At 42.4% G+C, this 17,287-nt stretch overlaps 1 protein-coding gene and 1 long non-coding RNA gene across 3 annotated transcripts in view; one reads left to right on the forward strand and one right to left on the reverse strand.

The window, feature by feature from the left end:
* Nucleotides 1-17,287, reverse strand: part of LPAR1 (lysophosphatidic acid receptor 1) — a 144,124-nt gene that overhangs the window by 66,774 nt on the left and 60,063 nt on the right. The gene's annotated exons all lie outside the window — the stretch shown is intronic.
* The window catches only part of LOC130273121 (uncharacterized), a 55,695-nt gene continuing 46,468 nt past the window's right edge, over nucleotides 8,061-17,287 (forward strand). The window contains exon 1 of one of the 2 annotated variants that reach the window (XR_008843877.1): nucleotides 8,061-8,192. This is a non-coding gene — a long non-coding RNA (uncharacterized LOC130273121). Of the gene's footprint in view, nucleotides 8,193-10,285; nucleotides 10,396-17,287 lie in introns of those variants that run through there. The other variant, XR_008843878.1, reaches the window with a different exon arrangement.

The raw sequence follows: 17,287 nt of genomic DNA on the forward strand, positions 1-17,287 counted from the left end.
AAAGCTATTAACCAGGGGAATGGGTGGCATGCTCCTCTCCCCTGCGATGTATATACTGTCAGTCAGTGAGGAGAGGGAGGTGCTGCTTCCTTTTAAAACATAGCTCTGTGGGGGGCCAGACATATAGAAGCGTTGTGGGGGGCCAGACATAAAGCGTCTATATGTCTGGCCCCCCGCAGCTCTTCTATATGTCTTGCCCCCCGCAGCGCTTCTATATACATATGGCCCCCGCAGCCCTGTGTGTCAAAAGCATTGTATTAGCAGCGATGCACTGCTGAAACAATCCTTCTGACACATAGCGCTGCAGGGCCAGACATATAGTGCTATCTGGATGGCCCCTCACAGCCCTTCTATATACATATGGGCCCAGCAAAGCTATGTGTCAAAAGCATGCCGCCCGCTCCCCTGGTTAGTAGCTTTTGATTGCATCGGGTCCCAGAAGTGAGACCCGGTGCGATCAATCCCTCAGCCCCTGTACTACTAACCCCAACGTAGAACAGACTCTGTTCCATGATGGGGATTGTAGTATAAGCACTACAGTAGTCTCCCCAGCCGCCCGCAGACTCCCGAAGCCAGGGAACTATCAAATATAACGGATTAGGAACCAAACAGGTAAAAATGGCTTGCAAAGGCATCAACGGGATTGATTTACAGATGTTAGCAAAAGGCTTGAACGGATTTGAGAATGGGTATGAATTAACGGGGACTGACGTTAATGTGAACCAGCCCTAAGGCGTTATGTACCAGATGTGTAGGGGTGTGCAGGCAGCAATTTTTTTTCTGTTTGTCTATTGGCACTTGCCCTGTTACCACCAGAGTGCTGGGTGCAAGTTAAGAGAGCGTGTGTGCACTGGGGGCATTGAAGATAGCCTAAAGGGCCATGACCGCATGTTCTATGTTCACACAGCAGAATTTCTGCACAGAATTCTGCATCAAATTCTGCAGTATCTTCCACAGAAATGAATTGCCCATTCACTTCAATGAAATTCCTGCAGCGGAAAGTCTGCTGTGTGAGTGAGACAGCAGAATCCCATTGAAGTGTATTGGCTATAAATTCTCTCTTGGAGGAAAAGACATGTAAAAGATAGTGTTGGCCACTTAAATGAAAAGACTATGCTTTATATAGTAAGCTCTGATGGGGGTGGGAGGTTTCCCTGGAGGGGTAGCAGTGGATGTCTGCTATAGTTTTAGTGTTATGTAAAATGTGCCATCTGCATAACCACTACAATACTATATAGTGCAACATGTACACTATGTGGAAATGTGGTATATTGCTGCCCAACCTACTGAGTACTATTTATTATACATAGTACAGAGTATGGTAAATGCTTTTATATGCACAGTATAGCCCAGGCTATAATATACTGCATAGTACTATACCATACCATGGACTGTACTGTGCATGTAAATGTATATACTATATTGCAGCCTCCTTTTCCACTCCCATATACATTGAGGCAAAAAAGTATTTTGTCAGCCACCAATTGTGCAAGTTCTCCCACTTCTATGAGAGACTTAATGAGAAAAAAAACATAAAATCACACTGTCTGATTTTTAAAGAATTTATTTGCAAATTATGGCGGAAAATAAGTATTTGGTCACCTACAAACAAGCAAGATTTCTGGCTCCCACAGACCTGTATTTTTTTTCTTTAAGAGTCTCCTCTGTCCTCCACTCGTTACCTGTATTAATGGCACCTGTTTGAACTTGTTATCAGTATAAAAGACTCCTGTCCACAACCTCAGTAACACTCGAATCTCCACTATGGCCAAGACCAAAGAGCTGTTGAAGGACACGAGAAACAAAATTGTAGACCTGCACCAGGCTGGGAAGACTTAAAATGCAATAGGCAAGCAGCTTGGTGTGAAGAAATCAACTGTGGGAGCAATTATTAGAAAATGGAAGACATACAAGACCACTGATAATCTCCTTCGATCTGGGGCTCCATGCAAGATCTCACCAAGAGGTGTTAAAATGATCACAAGAACGGTGAGCAAGGACCTAGTGAATGACCTGCAGAGAGATGGGACCAAAGTAACAAAGGCTACCATCAGTAACACACTACTCCACCAGGGATTCAAATCATGCAGTGCAAGACTTGTCCCTCTGCTTAAGCCAGTACATACCGGGGCCGCCTGAAGTTTGCTAGAGAGCATTTGGATGATCCAGAATAATATTGGGAGAATGTCATATGGTCAGATGAAACCAAAGTAGAACTTTTTGGTAAAAACTCAACTCGTCGTGTTTGGAGGAGAAAGAATGCTGAGTTGCATCCAAAGAAAACCATACCTACTGTGAAGCATGGGGGTGGAAACATCATGCTTTGGTGCTATTTTTCTGCTAAGGGACCAGGATGACTGATCCATGTAAAGGAAAGAATGAATGGGGCCATGTACCGGGATATTTTGAGTGAAAACCTCCTTCCATCAGCAGGGGCATTGAAGATGAAACGTGGCTGGTTCTTTCAGCATGGCAATGATCCCAAACCCCCCCCCCCCACGAGCAAGAAGGAGTGGCTTCGTAAGAAGCATTTCAAGGTCCTGGAGTGGCCCAGCCAGTTTCCAGATCTCAAGCCCATAGAAAACCCTTAGAGCGAGTTGAAAGTCCGTAAAGCCAAGTGACAGCCCCAAGACATCACTGCTCTAGAGGAGATCTGCATGGAGGAATGGGCCAAATTACCACCAACAGTGTGTGAAAACCTTGTGAAGACTTACAGAAAACGTTTGACTCTGTCATTGCCAACAAAGGGTATATAACAAAGTATTGAGATGAACTTTTGTTATTGACCAAATACTGTATTTATCGGGGTATGCCACGCACTAGCCTGTAACATGCTCATCTTTCCAAGGAAATTTGGGTAAAAAAGGTTTTTTACCCAAATATCCTTGTTAAAATTGGTGTGTGTGTGCGGGTATACCTTGATAAACTGTTTCTGGCCCGCAGAAGCCGCTGCAATTCAATGAATTAAAGCAGGCGCTTTAAATCATTGAACTGCAGCAGCTTCAGCAGAGCCAGAGTTGCGCTGCCCGATTCCCTCTCCATCCCCGGTTTTATAGTTACATGTCCTGGGTACCGCTCTCCTTCAGGCTCCGGCGGCATTCTGAGCTGTCACTGTGCGCTGCGCACATTGACAGCGCAGAACGCCGCCAGAGCCTGAAGGAGCGCGTTCCCCAGGACATGTACCTATAAGACCGGGGACGGGGAGGGAATCGGGCAACAGCAGCAGGACTCTGGCCCCACAGAATCCACTGCAGTTCAATGATTTAAAGCGCCTCTCATAGTTGAGGTATACCTATGATGAAAATTACAGGCCTCTCATCTTTTTAAGTGGGAGAACTTACAAAATTGGTGGCTGACTAAATACTTTTTTCCCCCACTATATTATACAGGTACATAGTATAAGTGTTATATACTATTGTGAGGTGGTTACATGTAGTATGACACGTTTTACTACAGTGCTCCAACAGTGCTTACATTCGGTTGGGTTCATATATCGTAAAACTACATGGATAAATACGCCATTAACTTCTTAAGGACGCAGCTCATTTTCACCTTAAGTACGCAGGCCTTTTTTGCAAATCTGGCCACTGTCACTTTAAGCATTAATAACTCTGGGATGCTTTTACTTTTCATTCTGATTCCGAGATTGTTTTTTCGTGACATATTCTACTTTATGTTAGTGGTAACATTTAGTCGATACTTGCATCGTTTCTTGGTGAAAAATTCCAAAATTTGATGAAAAATGTGAAAATGTTGCTTTTTTTTTACTTTGAAACTCTCTGCTTATAAGGAAAATGGATATCCCAAATAAATTATATATTGATTCACATATACAATATGTCTACTTTATGATTGCATCATAAAGTTGACATGTTTTTACATTTGGAAGACATCAGAGGGCTTCAAAGTATAGCAGCAATTTTCCAATATTTCACAAAATGTTCTAAATCAGAATTTTTCAAGGACCAGTTCAGTTTTGAAGTGGATTTGAGGGGCCTTCATATTAGAAATACCCCACAAATGACCCTATTATAAAAACTGCACCCCTCAAAGTATTCAAAATGATATTCAGTAAGTGTGTTAACCCTTTAGGTGTTTCACAGGAATAGCAGCAAAGTGAAGGAGAAAATTCAAAATCTTCATTTTTTACGCTCGCATGTTCTTGTAGACCCAGTTTTTTTTATTTTTACAAGGGGTAAAAGGAGAAAAATCTTCCTAAAATTTGTAACCCAATTTCTCTCGAGTAAGGAAATACCTCATATGTATATGTGAAGTGTTCGGTGGGTGCACTAGAGGGCTCAGAAGGGAAGGCGCGACAATAGGATTTTGTAGAGTGAGTTTTTCTGAAATGGTTTTTGGGGGGCATGTCACATTTAAGAAGCCCCTATGTGCCAGAACAGCAAGTGAACCCCCACAGGGCATACTATTTTGGAAATTAGACCCCTCAAGGAACGTAACAAGGGGTCCAGTGAGCCTTAACACCCCACAGGTGTTTGACGACTTTTAGTTAATGTTGGATGTGTAAATGAATTTTTATTTTTTTCTCACTAAAATGCAGTTTTTTTTCCCCAAATTTTACATTTCTACAAGGGGTAATAGGAGAAAATGCCCCCCAAAATTTGTAACCCCCATTTCGAGTATGGAAATACCCCATGTGTGGACGTCAAGTGCTCTGCTGGCGCACTACAATGCTTAGAAGAGAAGGAGCGCCATTGACCTTATGGAGAGAGAAATTGGTTGAAATAGAAGTCAGGGGCCATGTGCGTTTACAAAGCCCCCCGTGGAGCCAGAACAGTTGACCCCGTCCCCACAAGTGACCCCATTTTGGAAACTACATCCCCCACAGAATTTAATAAGGGGTGCAGTGAGCATTTAAACTCCACTGGTGTTTGACAGTTTTTTGGAACAGTGGGCTGTGCAAATGAAAAATTAAATTTTTCATTTTCACGGACCACTGTTCCAAAAATCTGTCAGACACCTGTGGGGCGTAAATGCTCACTGCACCCCATATTACATTACGTGAGGGGTGTAGTTTCAAAAATGGGGTCACATGTGGGGGGGTCCATTGTTCTGGCACTATGGGGGCTTTGTAAACACACGTGGCCTTCAATTCCGGACAAAATTCCTCCTTGCATTACAATGCTCCTTCTCTTCTGAGCATTGTAGTTCACCCGCAGAGCACTTCACATCCACATATGGGGTATTTTCTTTCTCAGAAGAAATTGAGCTACACATTTTGGGGGGCTTTTTTCCTATTTTCCCTTGTGAAAATGAAAAATTTAGGGTAACACCAGCATTTTAGTGAAAAAAAAAATGTCTTCATTTTCCCATCCAACTTTAACAAAAATTCATCAAACACCTGTGGAGTGTTCAGGCTCACTATATCCCTTGTTACGTTCCGTGAGGGGTGTAGTTTCCAAGATGGGGTCACAGGTGGGTATTTATTTTTTTGCGTTTATGTCAGAACCGCTGTAAAATCAGCCACCCCTGTGCAAATCACCAATTTAGACCTCAAATGTACATAGTGCGCTCTCACTCCTGAGCCTTGCTGGGCGTCCGCAGAGCATTTTACACCCACATATGGGGTATTTCCGTACTCAGGAGAAATTGCGTTATAAATTTTGGGGGTCTTTTTTTCCTTTTACCTCTTGTGAAAATAAAAAGTATGGGGCAACACCAGCATGTTAGTGTAAAAAAAAAAATTTTTTTACACTAACCGGCTGATGTAGACCCCAACTTTTCCTTTTCATAAGGGGTAAAAGGAGAAAAAGCACCCCAAAATTTGTAACACAATTTTTCCTGAGTACGGAAATACCCCATATGTGGCCCTAAACTGTTTCCTTGAGATACGACAAGGCTCCGAAGTGAGAGAGCACCATGCGCATTTGAGGACTAAATTAGGGATTAAATAGGGGTGGACATAGGGGTATTCTACGCCAGTGATTCCCAAACAGGGTGCCTCCAGCTGTTGCTAAACTCCCAGCTTGCCTGGACAGTCAGTGGCTGTCCAGAAATGCTGGGAGTTGTTGTTTTGCAACAGCTGGAGGCTCTGTTTTGGAAACACTGCTGTACGATACGTTTTTTTTATTTTTATTGGGGGGGCAGTGTAAGGGGGTGTTTATGTGGTGTTTTACCCTTTATTATGTGGTAGTGTAGTGCAGTGTTTTTAGGGTACATTCGCACTGACGGGTTAACAGTGAGTTTCCGCTAGGAGTTTGCGCTGCGGCAGAAAATTTTCCGCAGCTCAAACTTGAAGCAGGAAACTTACTGTAAACCCACCCGTGTGAATGTACCCTGTACATTCACATGGGGGGGCAAACCTCCAGCTGTTGCAAAACTACAACTCCCAGCATGTACTGACAGACCGTGTATGCTGTGAGTTGTACTTTTGCAACAGCTGGAGGCACACTGGTTGGAAAACCTTCAGTTAGGTTCTGTTACCCAATTCAATATTTTCCAACCAGGGTGCCTCCAGCTGTTGCAAAACTACAACTCCCAGCATGTACTGATCGCCGAAGGGCATGTTGGGAGATGTAGTTTTGCAACAGTTGGAGGTACGCAACTACAACTCCCAGCATGCCAAGACAGTTGTTTGGGCATGCTTGGATTTGCAGTTTTGCAACATCTGGGGTGCTACAGTTTAGAGACCAGTGCACAGTGATTTCCAAACTGTGGCCCTCCAGATGTTGCAAAACTACAAATCCCAGCATGCCCAGACAGCAATTGGCTGTCTGGGCATGCGGGGAGTTGTAGTTTTGCAACAGCTGGAGGCACACAACTACAACTCCCAGCATGCCCAGACAGCCATTTGCAGCAGGGCATGCTGGGAGTTGTAGTTTTACAACATCTGGAGGACCACTGTTTGGAGACCACTGTGTAGTGGTCTCCAAACTGTGATCCTCCAGATGTTGCAAAACTACAAATCCCAGCATGCCCAGACAGCAATTGGCTGTCTAGGCATGCTGGGAGTTGTAGTTTTGCAACAGCTGGAGGCACACAACTACAACTCCCAGCATGCCCTGACAGCCATTTGCAGCCGGACATGCTGGGAGTTGTAGTTTTGCAACATCTGGAGGATCACAGTTTGGCGACCACTACACAGTAGTCTCCAAACATTGGTCCTCCAGATGTTGCAAAACTACAACTCCCAGCATGCCCAGACTGTCTGGACATGCTGGGAGTTGTAGTTTTGCATGGTCTTGAGGGCCACCGTCGACCATTCACCGGCCAGTCATATCCCTCCGCAGTCTGCCGGATCCCCACTCATCCGGAGCCGCCACCGGGTAAGCAACGACTTTCCCTTCTCTCTCGCCCCGCTCTCCCGGACTTCCACACTTGGGCGGAGGTCGGGCAGCGGCGATGACGAGTGCGCGGCGATGGCGGGGGGACTTACCCCCGCCATCGCCACGCACCCACCATCGCCGCTGCCGGACCTCCGGATCGCCGCGCACCTCCCGCCGCCCCTGCACACCCGATCGCTGATCGGGTAAATCAAACGGGATCCCGGAGTGTCGGGCGGGAGTGGTCGTGCGCACTTAATGAACGCAGCCTTTATACGGTGGAATGTGATAAGTTATCGCGTTATCCGCCGTATAAAAGCATCGTTCTGCGCGAAGGGGTGAAGCCGAACTTCTCACCTGCCGGAAACAACCGGAGGTGAAAAGTACTGCCCCCGGGATGCAGCAGCAGCTGCAAATATGTGAACGACGGGTATACCCGTCGTTTTGCGTTAAGGGGTTAAAATAGGTATTCTGACATTGCAATTACAGGCTTTTTTTTATAACTCAGTGTGCACAGACAGCTGCTTTTCAATTGACTTGCATAGAGCACATTATGACATTAAAGGGGTACTCCAAGTGACCATGCCATCACGAGGGGCGTGGCCGACCCCCGCAGTATGAAAACAGCGTTTGGAACATTTACTTCTGAACGCTGTCCAGTGGAGTACCCCTTTATAAATACCTTTTTAGACCGATTTTATGCCCATACATTTCATGTAATTTTACCATGTGTGAACCCAGCCTTAAATTGTAATATATTATGTACTATATATTTTATTTAGTTTGGGGTAGTGCTTTAAAAAGGCACACACTGAGAGGACAAGAAGTTATGCCAACATAATATCTTCATGTACGTCTAGACCAAATAGAAAAGATAAAGGACAGCAGCCAATGCAGATCAGAGACTAACCTGTGAGTTCCCTGTGTTTCACTCAGTACTGTAGTCACTTTCACAATCTGTAGCTTTGACAGCCTGCAGACTGTCATTGAGGAGCTGGTATCTAGCCATAGTTTGGTTTACAAGTTCACTGTGTGGAGTATTACTGGTCTTTGGTCTGTAGTGTGTATCTTTTTTCCAGGAGCTATACTGGAGGTCATTATGTATATTCCAGTACAGCGTGGTATGAATTGCCCATAGTACTGAGTATCAGAAATGAATTGTTATAATTCACAAATAGTACTTTGGTCAATATTTGGTCTGTATTTGGCTCTAAAACACAGAAAATGCTACTTTTTTGCAGCTGAAATTCCGCAGTGTGAGCAGGTCCGCTGAAGACCCATTCACACTAATATTAGGGTCACCCGTGCACCAATTTCTCAGTGTAAACATACCCTAAGAGCAAAGTGGAGGTAATCTGCAGGCTTCCAAGGCAACTCACATTTTTAGATAAAAATGTAAAATGTGTGTTACCAAAAGTGAAACAATGTAACTGCACCGATACATGAACACCATTAAATTTCACACATAACTGGTGATGGGGCCTATTCTAAAGTTTGTTTTGAGACCCAGCACATTTTAGTAACACCTCTTAATTCAGGAGGTGAAAAGTTCTGCCCCCGGGATGCAGCAGCAGCTGCGAATATGTGAACGACGGGTATACCCGTCGAGTGAACATAGACCAGACCAGGAGCGTCTAACCATGGTCGCCACAACTACTCAATTGTCTTCAAAGCACCCCTCTTTTGGTGCCTGAAATGTCTATATTTTAAACATGTTGGGGGAGATTTACTATCATTGTCTATTTTCTGTAGTACTTTAGATGAGAAAAATCCCTGAGCATGGGTCTATTGTCCATGAAATTTATCAAACGTCGCACGGCGTTTAGTAAATTTTGCGAATGGACATTATTGTCTATTCTCCGCAGCACTTTAGATAAGAAAAGTCTCAGAGCCTGAGACAAATAGACGAGAAAAGTCTCACAAAAGTCTCAGAGCCTGAGACAAATATATCAAAAGTCGCACGTAGTTCAGTAATTTATTCCAACAGACTTGCCGCAACAAAGAATGTATACTCTAAAGTGAACACCTCGTATGTCTTCTGTGAGGTGGTTACACTTGCTTTCGTTCTTAGGTTCTTATATTTGTTCAATAAATGTAACAAAATATAACAAAAATTACCAAAAAATGTATAAAAATTAGTGATCAATGGGATTAAAGAGGGGAATTCATCAATTGTTGTCTAATATGTGTACTATTTTAGAGCAGAAAAGTCGTGTTTGATGTTACCTTCCTGCGCCAAATTCATCAAAAGTCGCACGCCACTTGATGAATTTACTAGCTCCTACACCTATGGTACCTGTTTAGACTGCTTTACAGGGCTGAAGTAAATAAGTGTCGAGTTTGTGTCTAAAAGACGCCCGCTGCAACTTTTTTGCGACTTTCAGAGAAAAGTCGCACATAATGAATCAGTGCCCACTGCATAAAACTAGTCTAAAGCACTGCAAATGGTGGTTCACTTTCAAATATGATCAAAAGCAAAAGTCTCAAAAAAGTCGCATGGGAAGTGACTGAGACTTTTTGTGCGACAATTTTAGACAAAAAAAAAAAAGGTTCTAAATAGCTTGATGAATTCCCCTCAAATTGTGTTAATTTAAAATTTTATATATTATTAGATTAGATTACCCTTAAGATTCAAGCTAAAATGTCATTTGAAAAGTACAGAGCATTTTGTGGCATGGTACGCCCTAAAAAATTGATAAAAGGATTCCTAATAACTATTTACATTGGATTTCTGCCAGGTCTGACATGGTTTGACATTTCTGTGTATTTTCTGTTGATGCGACTTTTTTGAGACTTTCCAATAAAAGTCTCAGTTGATAAATTTCTGACCACTGCATTTTAAGCTCTATTGTAGACCACTATACTATTTCTGTGGAGAGGGGCTTTAAAGCAAGTCGCATAAAAGTCTCAACTAAACAGACAGAGACTCACTTATGAGAGACAAATATAGACCACCTAAACTGGTCTAAACAGTTTGATAAATGTCCCCCGTTGTGTCTTTCTACAGATGCCTTTAGGGAAGTAGAGTTGGCATCTCTCGAAGAAAATCATGTAACATGTACGCCTAATAAAAAGCCTGCTATTGATTCCTTTGATGTCTGTGATGCAGTTTGAGGTACAAAAACATCATGGACTTCATTAATAAGGACTATTATCAGTCCCAAAAGTCAGCTAAGCCAAGAACAATTTCACATAAGATGGAACAAACATACTTCTGTAGCCCTAAACATGTCAGGGTTGTCGATAAACCAGTAGAGCAGAAAGGAAGTCCTATAACAGTGTACCATATAAAGCTGAGACCCATGGGCAATACAAGTATATCCTTGTATAATATTATTCAATTTCTTGTTCTTTGTTGACCCAAGATGTGTCACCCATGTGCTTTTAAGCCTAAGAGGGAGTTTTTTCAGTAGCCCCTCTAACAAACAGTAGTGGAGAGATGGCTCTGTTTGCATCACTTTTAAACCAAAATGTTCTAGGTGCACATATTTTATCTGTGATAAGACATACCTATCGTTGTTAGGAAGTTGTGACGTGTCATAGTAACATCTCAAATGTTTTGATTAATTGGGGTTAGGGTGCTGAAACTCCCACCAATCACCAAAATGAAGGGGCAGAAGCACTTTGGTGAGCACTTTGTCTCTTTGTTTTGGCTCCTTTCACAAGGAAAGCTGGGAAAAGCCAAGGAGAATCAAACAAGCACCCGACCCCTTCATTTTAATGATTACTGGAGGTCTTAGCACCCAGATTCCCAACGATCAAAACAATTGCCATGTCACTGACCCATCAGAACTTTCTAACATTGATAGGTATCCTATAATTATATGTACCCTTTACTGCGATAGTGTCCATTTATATACTTAATAATATTTAATAATACCTACATTAGTAATATATTTTACTTTTAAAAGTATAGTTGGTTGTAAATGCTGCTTTTGTCCTTTTTTTATTACTATAGTATATTACTCATTTTATTAAGTGTGAGTTACATCATCTGTCTGCTGTAAGTTTTGCACTTAGTAACCATTGCATTTTACAACAACTTGTGAATGGAGAATAAGATCCTTTCTTTCAGGAAGAGCTATTAAAGCTAAAGTGACACTTTACAGGGTCATACACTAGTCACACAATAAGGCCTCGTGCACAACAGCGTGCACAAGATTTTACCGTAATATACCCATGTGAAATCAGCCTAAGGACCAGAGTCTAAGAAGCCCTGGGGCAGGTAGCTACCCCGAAGCCATGTTCACACGTCAGAAGTTCATACATCAGATTCAGCTGCAGCAGAGTTGCGTTGAATTCAACTGGATTCTGCTGCGCTGTGCACACATTGGAATTTCCATTCCAGATGTTTCTGGCACAAAATTTCAATTTTCCGTGTCCGCACAAAGAATGAACACTTTGTGCGGAGTCTGCACGGAATGCATAACTGTCTATGAGGCGGTGCATTCCTGTGCGGTCCTAGTGCCGGCATGGAGATTCTCTGTGCGGACATTCCGTCATGTGAACACAGCCTTAGAGTAATCACTGAAAGCAACTGCTGACACAGATATAGCATGGTACCTAAGGATGAGACTATTGATTGGTGGCAGAGTTCATTATAAGGTTACGAGCACAGGTCAGGGGAGGCAGTGGACAGAAGAACAGTCTATTAAGAGGGCCGGGTCAAACATTGGAGAAACAAATCCACACACATCCAATATCAACAGATATCTAAGCGCATTGGCAACAATGTCTGGGTGAAGTCCTTTAATAGAGGTTCAGCAGAGCAGAGATTGGTGGGGAAATACATTAACCCCTTAACGACGCAGGACGTATATTTACGTCCTAAGCCGGCTCCCGCGATATAAAGCGGGATCGCGCTGCGATCCTGCATCATATCGCGTCGGTCCCGGCGCTCATCAACGTCCGGGACCCGCGGCTAATACCTCACATCGCCGATCGCGGCTATGTGCGGTATTAACCCTTTAGAAGCGGCGGTCAAAGCTGATCGCCGCTTCTAAAGTGAAACTGAAAGTGACCCAGCTGCTCAGTCGGGCTGTTCGGGACCGCCGCGGTGAAATCGCGGCGTCCCGAACAGCTTGCAGGACACCGGGAGGGCCCTTACCTGCCTCCTCGGTGTCCGATCGAAGAATGACTGCTCCGTGCCTGAGATCCAGGCAGGAGCAGTCAAGCGCCGATAATGCTGATCACAGGCGTGTTAATACACGCCAGTGATCAGCATAGGAGATCAGTGTGTGCAGTGTTATAGGTCCCTATGGGACCTATAACACTGCAAAAAAAAAAAATGTAAAAAAAAAGTGTTAATAAAGGTCATTTAACCCCTTCCCTAATAAAAGTTTGAATCACCCCCCTTTTCCCATAAAAAAAATAAAACAGTGTAAAAAAAATAAAAATAAACATATGTGGTATCGCCGCGTGCGTAAATGTCCGAACTATAAAAATATATAATTAATTAAACCGCACGGTCAATGGCGTACGCGCAAAAAAATTCCAAAGTCCAAAAAAGCGTATTTTGGTCACTTTTTATACCATTAAAAAAATGAATAAAAAGTGATCAAAAAGTCCGATCAAAACAAAAATCATACCGATAAAAACTTCAGATCACGGCACAAAAAATGAGTCCTCATACCGCCCTGTATGTGGAAAAATAAAAAAGTTATAGGGGTCAGAAGATGACATTTTTAAACGTATACATTTTCCTGCATGTAGTTATGATTTTTTCCAGAAGTACGATAAAATCAAACCTATATAAGTAGGGTATCATTTTAACCGTATGGACCTACAGAATAATGATAAGGTGTAATTTTTACCGAAATATGTACTGCGTAGAAACGGAAGCCCCCAAAAGTTACAAAATGGCGTTTTTTTTCCATTTTGTCGCACAATGATTTTTCCCGTTTCGCCGTGCATTTTTGGATAAAATGACTAATGTCACTGCAAAGTAGAATTGGCGACGCAAAAAATAAGCCATAATATGGATTTTTAGGTGGAAAATTGAAAGGGTTATGATTTTTAAAAGGTAAGGAGGAAAAAACGAAAGTGCAAAAACTGAAAAACCCTGAGTCCTTAAGGGGTTAAGTGGCCTCATACTGGCCCTTTAAATTATAGAATGACAGAATGCTGTCTAGGACCCAGCAGCAATGGAAAGCCTGTTGCTAAAAGGAGAGTGGGTTCAGAGTGGATGGGGTGAGTATGCCATGCAGCTGTCAAACACTGTTGCACTTCCATATAAATCAATGGCATACAAATGTACAGTAGGAATTTAGTGGACTTAGAATTTAGAATTTATTGTACTATCTGCTATATACATCAGAGAGCTTGTAAGGATGTGAAATGACAGGTTAAATAAGACAGCTCCACATGAATGTTGAGAATGAAATGCCATGAAAAAGCACACCATGCCACATTTTTTTGTAATGCATAATGCATTATGTGAATTGAGTCTAATCCTGTTGTCACTGTACAATCTGCCGTTATGCACACACTAAACAAGCCTGAAGATTACATACATACATTTTGTTGACATGCTAAGTGTTTCATGATAAAATCCAATAATGTCTATTTTGAGTAATTCTACTGTTCGTTACACTTTGTATTTTGGCTTTTGCAATCAAGTTAATCTAAACTGTTGAGGGAAGAAGAATCCAGTCTCATCCGTTTCTTTCTTTTCCTCATCTGTCTCTCGTTCCTCAATCTTTAATTAATTCAAGATGTACCTTTGATCATTCATTACCCAAACAAGCTGTTCTCCTCATTCCGTCCTATATTTAAAATATTTACTAAGGAGCAAATAGTTGTGTAATAAGCTGAAACCATCTTCTTTACATGTATCTTTTCTTTCCATGTTCCACCCAGCTAAAGTCCATTTTCGAGGGAATTCGTTTTTACATTGTTAGAAAGGAAAAGATTTGAAGAAAGTTTAGAAAGCTTTAAGTTCCTCTGGATGTGATTCTATTTTTTAACTAAGTATTTAATTAGTAATATGTAAAAAGTAATATGTAAGTTATGAATGAGATTAAGAGAGAATTTCAGTAAGAAGATATTCTAATGTAATTAACAATTAAAGGGGTTCTCCGGTGCTTACACATCTTATCCCCTATCCAAAGCATAGGGGATAAGATGCCTGATCGTGGGAGTCCCGCAGCTGGGGATCCCCGGGATCATGCACGCGGCACCCCATTTGTAATCCGTCCCCGGCGCGTGTTCGCTCCGGGTCTGATTACGCTCGACCGCAGGGCCGGCGGCGTGTGACGTCACGCCTCCGCCCCCGTTTGACGTCATGCTCCGCCCCTCAATGCAAGCCTATGGGAGGGGGCGTGATAGCTATCACGCCCCCTCCCATAGGCTTGCATTGAGGGGCAGAGTGTAACTTCACATGGGGGAGGAGGCGTGACACCCTGCAGTCGAGCATAATCAGACCCGGAGCGAACAAGCTCCGGGGACTGATTACAAACGGGGTGCCACGTGCATGATCAAGGGCGTCCCCAGCTGTGGGACTCCCGCGATCAGGCATCTTATCCCCTATCCTTTGGATAGGGGATAAGATCTGTAAGCACCGGAGTACCTCTTTAAGAAATTCTGAAGATGTGAACTAATGATTTCTCAATCTGAATGTACTACCTCCATTATATGTTGGAGCTTTTTGCTTAGTTACAGACCCTGTGGTCCATAGTAAACCATTTTAGTTACCTGCCCATCTGCAGAAGTGTTTTGGTGCCGTGTGTTGATAACATAGATACAGTAATCACAGTTTTTCCAAGAGGCCATCAACCCAGATGGAGCATGTAAAGTTGGCATGTGGATATTAATAAGAACACATTTTTCTAGTGCAGCTTTTTAGAAACTTAGTATGTGGAAATTTTTCAAACGTGTTCTAGAAGCAAATAAAGTTCCTGTTTAAGCCTCAAAGGGGTACTCTGGAAATCAATTTTTTTTAAAATAGTCTCCTCATGGGCAGACTAACTGTACACACTGTATACACACTGTTATCCCATATGGAATATGCTGTGACAGGCATAACGTGAAGAAAAACCATCTTCTGTCAACTTTGTCCCCCTCCCCGACAGAGACAAAGATCATAGGACATTTTCTGGATTTTAGCATCCTCGTCTTGTAAACCATGCCCTTTTCTGACAGGATGTTGGCAAGCCACGCCCTCTTTCTAACGTCATCCAACTAAGACCCCCTTCCCTTTCAATCACAACTTGTCAAGCCATGCCCTCTCCTGGCAGTTTATCATCAAGCCACACCATTTTTTATCCATGGCAGTGAAGACTTCTGGGAAATGTAGTTTTAATAGGGTGTGCAGGTGGAAGGAGCATAGAGAAAATAAAGCAGTGGGCCAAGGAGGCGGTGCCAGAAACAAGCCAGGGGACTATGTACGTACATTCCACACCATGTGGAGACTATTTTTTTTCTTTTCTTTCAAGGTCCCTGGATAACCAAACTGGAAGAAAATAAGCTATAAAGATCAAAGACTAAAGTTTATAGGTCATGTCTTTTTATAGGACAGGACTATAGACACTGTGTATGGAGCACTCAGTCTTGTCCTTGGGGTACTGGCTTTAAAGAAAGCTAGTGCAGGCTGAACCGTAAAGTTCAGACAAAATAATCTCACAAGGAGTTATGTAGGAAAACTAACAACAAGCAAGAATTGTAATCTTGAATACCATCTGGGATGGAGTGGCTTTAAACCAGTTAGTTCGACCACCCACACTAAGCTCTTGGCTGCTGCTATGCTAAGGTTAGGATTTAGAGTTTCAGATGATATGTTTCATGTCGCTGGATGATATTAGCTTCTATTTTGCTCCGTCTTGTTAGTACAGTTCTGCTGTGTCAGTTTTATTTTTGGGTGTTGCCTTTTTTTCAGCAGCTGTTCACATCATTTCCAACATTACGCAAAATTGATGTTTTAAAATAGAAGGATAAAAAAACAACACTATCTTGCGACATTGAGCGAAATCCACATATTTGTTATTCCCGTCGGTGTTTGTCTATGCGCTTTAAGTAATTATTTATTTAGAGTTATAAATATTATTTTTGTGGCTGGAACATCAACATTTAAGACTGTTGTTTGTAACTATCTACATTTACCGATTGGTGTGCTATGCACGGCCTGATGTTGAAGCAGTTATTATAAGCAAGACACATCAGCAAGTAGAACGAACAGAGGATTCTTCATTTCTTTTTTTGTATAACTGTTTATTTAAAGGATTTTGTATCTTAATACAGAAGAAAAATACGACATGTGTACAGTGAGCATGAGTACTTTGCAATATATAAAGCAAAATTTGCAACTTTATATATATAAAGGAGAAACACTGTAGAGATGAAGTAGGAGGAGAGAAAGGGAAAGAAAGTAAAATTAAAAAAGAAATAATGATGAAATAAATTAAAATAAATAAAAGAAAGAATATAAAATAGAGAATCTCGCATGGCCATGGCACATCAGTGGTTATTCAGAGAATCATCATACTCCTCCCAAAGCCTCCATATCTTCTGAAAGACATGGAGTTTATTATCTAGTACTGCTGAAAGACGTTCCATCCTATACACCTCTTTAATTTTTTCCAACAGGGCTCGAGTCGGCGGGGATTCGGGAGATTTCCACCAACGGGCTATGAGACATTTAGATGCAATCAGAATATGTAAGAGCAGTTTAGAAGAGGTGGAGGGCATTCCGGAAACAGGGAGATTCAGGAGATATGTGGTTGAATGGAGGGGGACATGTACTCCCAAAACCTGAAGAATTAGGGATTGGACCTCCAACCAAAAGTGTCTCAATGCAGGACAGTCCCAAAAAATATGTTGTATAGAGCCAAGGTCCAACCTGACACCTCCAGCATAGAGGGGATACCTGAGGGAAGAGGCGGTGCAATTTCTCTGGGGTCTGATACCACATCATTAATATTTTATATTGATTTTCCTGGTATGAAATGCAGGAAGATGACTTTGCCGCAGCCTTCCAAATAGTCTGCCATTGGGAGGTGGATAAAGGGGTGCCC

The sequence above is a fragment of the Hyla sarda genome, chromosome 1, assembly GCF_029499605.1.
Source record: "Hyla sarda isolate aHylSar1 chromosome 1, aHylSar1.hap1, whole genome shotgun sequence".
NCBI lineage: Eukaryota > Metazoa > Chordata > Amphibia > Anura > Hylidae > Hyla > Hyla sarda.